Genomic DNA, 9,355 nt, shown 5'->3' on the forward strand with positions numbered 1-9,355 from the left:
TCCAGCTTTCAAAGAAAAAGTAAAACTATTTCATTAGTGTTTCTTCCCAAGCAACTTTCCCCATCTGTTGTACTTTAATTTGGCTGGAATTTTGTGTGTTGAAGCACACAGTGGAGACAAGTCAATTATGAGGTAACTTGATGCTTCATTTAAAGAGCTGTTGAAGTGTGAAATGATTCTCAAGCCTCAGATACAAGCTTGAGTGATGGAACACCCAGAATAACTCCTGATCTGTGAGGACCAAAAACCAGGCAGGCCAAGGGGAAGAAAGTTTGATGTAACAAGTTGATTTCCTTCAGTTTCCAGCAAAATTAAAAGTTCATTATGTAATTTTTGTTGTGGATACACTTGATCTTAGCCAAAAGGCCGAGAAACGATATAATTTTTGTTGTGGATAAAGCAAGGAATAAAAGCTACATCTTTATAAAACTGGAGTGAGTCCATGTCCTTCCCTTAGCTCTCCCATACCTTTCCCCTTTTAGTTTTCACCTTCCATCTAGCCTCCTCCTCACAATGTGGGGAGATATGCATTTGTTTATGTTTCAAGGAAAAGAAGGTCTCTTTGCTCCATGTTCTTTGAGTGCTTCCTATGTAGACCTCACTCTACCACAGAATGTTGTCACTGGGTAGATAATCTAAGTCTGGTTTAGTGTTATTTTGCTTTCCTTTAACCCTCATTAGTTGACCTATAAGGTCCCTCAGTTTCTGGTGGGGCACCAGACAGAGATTTACTACCATATTTCCAGGAGCGCCCAGCTTCCTTACCCAACCCCATTTATCAGTGTCCCCAGAAGGCAGGTGAGTGGAAATCAGGAACTCAGTATTTCCACATTAACCTCATGACCATGTCCCTTCTCTCAAAAAATGAAGACAAAAAAGAACATGAAAGAGGAGCAATAATTAATAAATGGTAGGTATTTATACGTCATGTGAAAAAATACATCTATTCCACTTATCATTTAAAATTTCACTACATAAAAAAAAAACTTAAAAAAAGTTCTAGCACATAAAATAGTATGGGCAAAATGGGTGAAGATGGTCACAAAGGATTAAATAATTTTATGGTGTTCAAAATTTGAAGAACTGCTTTACCTAGAAGTCCAAAGCTAGAGAAGCATCTTTACCAGGGAGTAGAGAGAGTGTGGAAATAGAACCAGTATTAGACCCGGGAATTGATAGTTGGGTTGTAGAAACATTTATTAAAACTTATTCAAATTTACATACTTATGTAAGTTATTCAGGACAGTGCTGTCATATGTGTTAGAGGAAAACGTATTCCAAAAGCTCAGTAGACCTTATAGGTTTATTTTCATTTTTTTTTTTACAAATTTATTACATGTTCATTTTTAAATAAACTTGAACAATACAGAAATGTTAAAAAAAAAAAAAGAAAAGAAAATGAAAAAAGTAGTACCCATAAATGCAATGTGAAGTTTATCTACTGTATGTGATAGTTAATTAGTTTATTTAATAATCACAAACACCTTGTGAAGTAATTGTTATTCTGGATATTCAGGTTAAAGAGAAAACTGAGGTTAAGGAGTAAAGAGTCAGGTGGTCCAAAGTCTTATAATTAACAAGTTATGGAGGCAGAATGTGATCCTTTACAGTATGTCTCAGGGTCTTAGAACTAATAACTAGTATTCTATATAAGCCCAGTAAAAGTCACTATTAATAGTGTCATTCTGGATCATTCCAGATCATTTTTACAAAAATGAGGTCATAACTTATAAAATAGCTAGTAACTTGCTTTTTCTCATGCAATTATCATAGAAAACCTTGAACATCATTATGCAAAATTTCCTTAATACACCTATATCTTGTTTAACAATTTTAATTAATACCTAAAACCATGCCACTAAGTAGAAAGTAATGAAATTGCAAGAAAATATTTATATCAATTTTAATGAAAAAATTATGATTCCTTTCAAACCAACCTAAGATGCCAGAATGATTTTCACAGGAAAAATAGATTCATTGACAGTGAAATCAAGTTTACATAAGCAATAAGAAACAATTTGAGGGAAAACAAAATCTGTTTTTCATAAATATAATAATGTCATGAAGGCTCTGTGTATTCACTGAGGAATAGACAGGGAGGAGTGGTGTGAGGGAGGTGTTCTAAGGAAGACGGGGGAAGGTCAGTAACTGACTTTCAGTCAGGCTTACATTACTTACATCCTAATTTGTTTAAATTTGACTTTGTTTGTGGTACTCCTTAATATAATATTTTAAAAGTAAAAACATTTTGACATATGTTGTAATTAAATTTACCTTTTTTTGTTGTTAGTACAGCGGAATTCTTTATTTTGCTTATATAGGTTTTGTCCACCATTAGTGTATCACAAAACAGTAGCCAGTATTTTTTCTGTCATGATTATGATATATAATTTATATCAGATCTATCTAAAAATATTTTTTAAGTATGTACAATAAACCCTATTAATGCCCCACAATATCTGCCTAGACTCCCAGCCTCCAGGTTGATAAAGAAGGCTCTATGGCTTTTGTGGCAAATGGTGTAGTCGGTGTAATGCGTGTTTCACTTCCATGCTGGAACAGAACACAGCCCCTTTGTGGTTTAACACCTGTGGCTTCTCTGTTGGTAGCAAGTATGGGGTCTATTTAATGTCGGAGCCATGAGACCCAAATAGCTTGGATCTCTGAGTCCCAGGTGGCAGACAAATAGCCATGGAGGCTCACCTCATCTGTGATGAATTTTGCATGAATAAGAAATAAACACTGTGCTAATTCACTGAGATGTTACAGATACTTTACTACCCTTATGTTACCACATAAACTTAATATACCTTGGCAAAAAAAAATAATATACTATGACTACAAAATGAACAGATGATAGTTAGAATTTTCTTCCAAATGAATAGATAGTTGAACCCAAACCACCAACATGAGTAAACATCACAAATGTAAGCTAAACAAAAGAATGAATACACAAGAGAATGTGTTTTAAGTGATTTCATTAATATAAAGTTTGAAAACAAAACTAAATTATTGTGTCAAAATTGGAAAAGTGGTTACCTATAGGAAAGGGAGAGTTTGCCAGGGGACGAGAGATTGTGAGATGACAGTATTAATCTATTTTTCATTTAAGTGATGGTTATATGAGCATTACCATATGTTCAGCAGAGATTTAAAACCGAATTTACATGGTGTTGTTTTTATATATGTTATAAAGTGATTTTTTTCTCAGATGTATGCTGTATGTATGCCGATACACATAGATTCCATCAAAAATTTTTGTTCTCCAAAATTTAAAAATACATCATGGCTTTGTTCTCACCTGGGTATTATAACTAAGGTAAGGAAAATTCATTTTCTATATGTTATCCTTCACTATGCTCTTTTGTAATCTAGAACAAAATGACATGACTTGAGGACAAAACTACTCACTTTTTCCTTAAAAACAGAAGCTCAAACACACTTATATTTCTCTGTCACTATTGCTCCTAATGTATTCTGACCCACCCATATTATAATTTTTTTTAAGATTTTATTTATTTATTTGACAGCCAGAGATCACATGTAGGCAGAGAGGCAGGCAGAGAGAGAGAGAGAGAGGAGGGAGCAGGCTCTCCACTGAGCAGAGAGCCCTATGCGGGGCTTGATCCCAGGACCCTGAGATCATGACCTGAGCCGAAGGCAGAGGCTTTAACCCACTGAGCCACCCAGGTGCCCCACCATATTATAATTTTTAACCAAAGTAACTGACTTTCTTTTCTCAGAGAAACTTGGGGTTGTACAATTGAAGACTACCATATACTGGCACTTCAACAGACTGCAAAAGTCATGAATATACACAACTCAGATTTTCTTGACATATTTAAATAATTTTTCTTAATGCTCACTGCAATATCTGTAATTCTTATTCTTTCTGGACTGGCTTTTTCCTTATCGTAATAAATAGATCTTTCACTCATTGTTTCATTGAGAGACCACATGGCAAACTTTTTTAGCCCCTTTATCACCCTTGCAAGAGAATTTGACATAAAGGGACCTTTGGAGAGATAACTTCCTGGAGCATTCTGAAGATACTGTTTCACTGACCTCTGGCATCTATTTTTGCTGATAAGTCTGACCTCAATCTAATTGTAATTCTGTTGAAGGCAATGTGATTTCTTTTCTCTCTGGTGGCATTTAAGATGTTATCTTGACCCTTGTTCTGCAATTACACCTAATGTGTGTAGTGTGAGCTTATTTCTGTTTATCTGAATCAGCGCTCAATGTATACTTTCAATCTGAGAAATTATATCTTTGTTTGGTTCTGGAAAACTCTCAGCTGATGTCTCCTTAGAGACTGTGTTTATATAGTGTCAGAAATGATTTTTCTCAGGCATTCTCTCATGCCTCTACTTTTAGGATTTCTATGAGATCCAAGCTGGAATCCTTCTTTCTAGTCACCAGGACTGTTAACATCTGTTTCATACATTTGATTTTTTTATCTTGCAGTGTCAAATTCTAGGTAAATGACTCAGTGCTACTGCACTCAGTCATCTGATAACTATGTCTTTTTTTTTTTTTTTCTTACTCTTTTTCTTTCTTCTTTTAGAGAGGGGGACAGAGAGAGAGAGAGATAGAGGCAGAGAAGTGGCAGAGGGAGAGGGGGAGAGAGGATCTCAAGCAGGCTCCACACCCAGAGTAGAACCTGATGTGGGGCTCTATCCCACAGCCCTGAGATCATGACCTGAGCCAAAATCAAGAATCAGACACTCCACTGACTGAGGCGCCCAGGCACTCCTATCAAATATATCTTGTTGAAGTTTATTTTCTACTGGGGATGTTTCTTTGTCTTTCCCAGCATGCCGCCCACCCCCCACCTCAATTTACAATTTTTTAATATCCACCTATGATTTTTATGTCATTCTTTAAATTTCATAATTTCTTATTCCATTCAACTTGATTTCATAATTTGTTGTTCTTTATAATTTCATACTCTTCTTGAATCTATAATTCTGCACTCTCAGTGAAAAGATGTCCTAGTGTTACTTCCTAAATTTCCCTGTACTTCGGTTTTTCTCTTTTATAAAGTAAGGACAATAGTACCTTTTTCATAATGCTATTGTCTTGAACAAATGATATAATACATGTGAAGTTCTTAGGACAATGTCTGTCTGGATATTAAACACAATTATGCTTTAATTCTATACAGAGTGTTCTATTACTTGTGATTTGTTGAAAATAACTTGAGTTTCTGTGTCGGTTTTGTTGGATGCCTCTCTCAGCAATCGCTTTCTTGGGCTGTGTTCGAACTTCAGTTTGTAGGCTGAACTTAAACGTAACCCTCTCTGCCTTCGTCTTCCTTCCCTTTCTAGCCAGGCCCTTTACTATCGTTCAGTGCTCCTCTCTAGCAATGACATCAGAGACATCGAAAGTCCATGCATGGAGCTGGCAGGTGGCTTGGCTCAGGTACTAGTTGTAATACTACTTTCTTCCCATCATGCACGTTGGACAAGTCACAGCCCTTGACAGTGAGCAGGCTTGTTTCTCAGTCTCCTTTTATTGGAGGAAGAAGGCCACCCTAGCTCCCAATTTTATACCCTGACTTTGGCTATGGTTCTTTCCCATCTGCTGAGTATGTCTGGGCTCCATCACCCTATGGAATCAAATGCCTGTTTCTGTTCCTGGAAGCTCATATAGCCACAGATTCAGCTCTAGTTTCTACTGTGTGGTTCTGTTCTACTTTTCTTCCTTCCTTTCTTTCTTTCTTTCTTTTTTTTTTTTTTGTTCTGTTTGTCTTACAAAAAATTAAATTTTGAGTGAACTACATCCTTTTGATTAAAATTTTAAGAACTTTGTCTGTCATTCCTAATTATTCGTTTCTAGGGAGGGAAGAGTAGTGAGGATGTGTGGGGGTGCAATGGAATTCAGCTTAAAGCAAAGATATAGATGTAGTGAAAAGAAGGGCCATATGTACCCCAATTTTCATAGCAACAATGGCCACAATTGCCAAACTGTGGAAAGAGCCACGATGCCCTTCAACAGATGAATGGACAAAGAAGATATTGTCCATACATACAATGGAATATTACATCTCCATCAGAAAGGATGAATACCCAACTTTTTATCAACATGGATGGAACTGGAGGAGATTATGTTGAGTGAAATAAGTTAAGCAGAGAGAATCAATTATCATATGGTTTCACTTGTGGAGCATAAGGAATAACATGGAGGACATTAGGAGAAGGAAAGGAAAAGTGAATTGTGGGAAATTGGAGGAGGAGACAAATCATGAGATACTGTGGACTCTGAGAAACAAACTGAGGGTTTTGGAAAGGGAGGGGTGTGGGGGATAGGTGAGACTGGTGATGGGTATTAATGAGGGCATGTATTGCATGGAGCACTGGGTGTGGTGCATAAACAATGAATCTTGGAACACTGAAAAAATAAAATAAAAGTTTAGAAAAAAGTAGCTAAAAAGTAAATGCTAAACACCATCTTGACTAAAAAATACCCAGAAGTTTGTGACTAAGGACTTCCCACTGTGCCAAAAACAAATTCATACCAAGCTAAAAGATAGTGCATTCTGTGAAGCTAAAATCCCAACAGCATTCCAGAACCCTATCCTGGAGTTCTCTAAACAGTGTTAGATGTAGGCATGTATGATTTATGAACCTACTTTCCTGCCACGTTGTTTTTTCCTTTCGGTCTTTTGTAGGGCTTGATTATCTGAGATGGACTCTTAAATGATAGCTTACTAAAGATTCTTAAATTTTCTTTGTATAAACAAAAAACTATTGAAAAGGTTCATATTTTACACATTTCACCTCCTATTTTTTGTAAGTAGTGGAAGTTTTAGGGTACAAATGAAGAACATTCTCCTTTACCCTTACTGGCTTCTAAAACAACTTGAGAAAAGGGATAGGAATCAGCAGTTTATTAGAAAGAGAGAACAGGATTGGAAAGCATGGGTTAATTTCAATCCACAATCAGATTTCCTAAAACATCTACCCACCACCCCTCCCGAGCTTACCAACCCTAAATTTCAGATCCCCTTTGCAAAGGCAGAGTGTGCCCTGGAAATTATGTTACTGGGTGCACAGAGGCTGTAGACCTCTTGAGAATAGGATACCCTGACCCTGACAGACTTATCTCTGATGAGAGAGCCCAGTCTTGGCTGAGTCACCCACTCTCCAATCCTTTTCTCAAACCCACCCATCAGTTCAGTCTGTCTTCCTCAAGGGAAGAGAGTGTAGGGCGGTGGGGACAGAGTGAAGGTGATCTAGTTCGGGTTTCCTCAGAAGCAGATCCTGAGGAAGAACTTGAATACAAACAGTTTATGTGGGATATGATCCCACTCCACAGTGGATTGGGAAAGTGAGACCCAGAAGGGACGGGAGCCAATATGGGGCATCAGTGAACACGTGGCTACTAGGAGCCCATGCCTTACTGTGGAGAGCACATCTGAAAGCTGCCCCACCCAGTCAGAGAGGCTCCTGGGGTATTATCAACCAACTCTTCCCATCATCAGAGGAGAGCTACTCCTGGAGGCAAAGACTCTCCAGTAGTTCTGGTGGCCCCAACTCAGGAGAGCAAGTTCCTGTGGCCATAGAAAGTCCTCAGGTAGAGACTCCCACTTGGCTTGCAGGAAAAAAGCAGTAGACTTGAGAGGATAGGTAAGTGTTGTGGGGATATGGGCGGGGCATTGCCAGCTTCTGTTATCCATGCATAAGTGACTTTCCCTGGTACTTCTCAAAAGATGAAGTTACTATTTTATATAGGCCATGATTGTGCATATAACATAAGCATATAATAAAAGAATAACTGTGACTTTTTCTTTCTTTTTTAAAGATTTTATTTATTTGTTTTATTTTAGAGAGTGAGAGAGAGCACATGTGCAAGCAGGGGAAGGGGCAGAGGCAGAGAATCTCAAGCAGACTCCTCACTCAGCATGGAGCCCAATGCAGGGCTCAATCTCAGGACCCTGAGATCACAACCTATGCTGAAACCAAGAGTCAGGTGCCTAACTGACTGAGCCACCCACACACTCCACTATGACTTTTCTAATATCTTACAGTTTCTATGGATCAGAAATTTAGGAGGATCATTCTAGCTCAGGGTCTGTCCTAAGTTTGCTGTCCAGATTTTGGCAAGGGCTGTGGCATGTGAAAGCTCAACTGGGGATGGGAGATCCATTGTTAAAATGGCTCACTTAGAAAGCTGGTGACAAGGGTCTTAGTTTCTTGCCACATAGACCTCTTCAGGGGTTGTATGAGTATCTTCACAAGAAAGAAAAGGAGTAAGCAGGAAGCCTTTTTATGATCTCATCTTGGAAGTCTCATATCCTCACTGTGTTTCTATTCTATTTCTAGTAACAAGCCACAAAGTCCAGCCTGCACTCAAGGGCAAGGAAATTAGGTCCCACTTTTCAAAGGGAGGAGTTTTATACAAATTATAAACATATTTTAAAACCACAACGAGTGCCAACTACTTCTATGTTCTAAGGTGAGGTGCTTGATCTCACTTCTAATTTTATTAGAGACTAAGATGGAAGAGTCCAGAGAACTTATCTGGATTTAGTTATGTTCCCTAAATCCTCCCAACATGGGAAGAGGGATGGGTGCCCCTTACCTTAAGCCCAAGTGAAAGGGGTTTTAAGGAGACTCTTTAAAGAGTTGTACCTGTGTGTCCAGGAATGTAAGGACTAGATTCAGAGATATGCTTGAAAAGTCTAAAGGTCAGAGGCCATGAGCATAAACCTCTTATAGGAGAATAAGCCACATGAACAGGCAAAGGTTTGAGTTTTTCAGAAAAGAAGTATGAACACCAAGGGGGAGCTGGCTGGAGATAATCTAGGAAAGAGTCACCCACTGGGAATGCCTGGAGTCAAGTATTACTCCGAGAGAGGGGCTGAGCACTGGAGTGCAGGGCCTGAGCTGGGAGTCACAGCTGACTGCCAGATGACAGGGGACAGGTACCTCCCATTTGTAGAGAACTTCAGGTCAAGGCGTCCAGAAAGAGGACCGCCAAAGATTAACAAACATCTCACGAGAGACCTTCAAACAACTAACATGGCCGTGGGTCACCAGCACTAGATGACAGCTGTCCCAGCCTCTAACCCTTTACAACTCCCCATTCGTCTGGTCCCCTGGACCCAATCCCAGAGGAATTAAAAAGCAGCAACTAGTAGTGAGGACTCAGGGAGAAGGCAACCTTGATCCCACCCTTCTGTCTGGTCTGCTCAAAACCTCTGTTAAGCCCAAGTTGGGGGAAGGAGAAACTTCAGACTGTGAGCATTCAGAGTTTGCATTATAACAGTTGCCTGGAATCATGTAATTATTAGACTGGGCAAGGCTTTTTAAAGTCAAATTAGGGAATATATGCTTGTATTCAAGACCTC

Source organism: Enhydra lutris, unplaced genomic scaffold (genome assembly GCF_002288905.1).
Source record: "Enhydra lutris kenyoni isolate GAN:26980312 unplaced genomic scaffold, ASM228890v2 scaffoldscaffold17, whole genome shotgun sequence".
In the NCBI taxonomy this organism is placed as follows: Eukaryota; Metazoa; Chordata; class Mammalia; order Carnivora; family Mustelidae; genus Enhydra; species Enhydra lutris.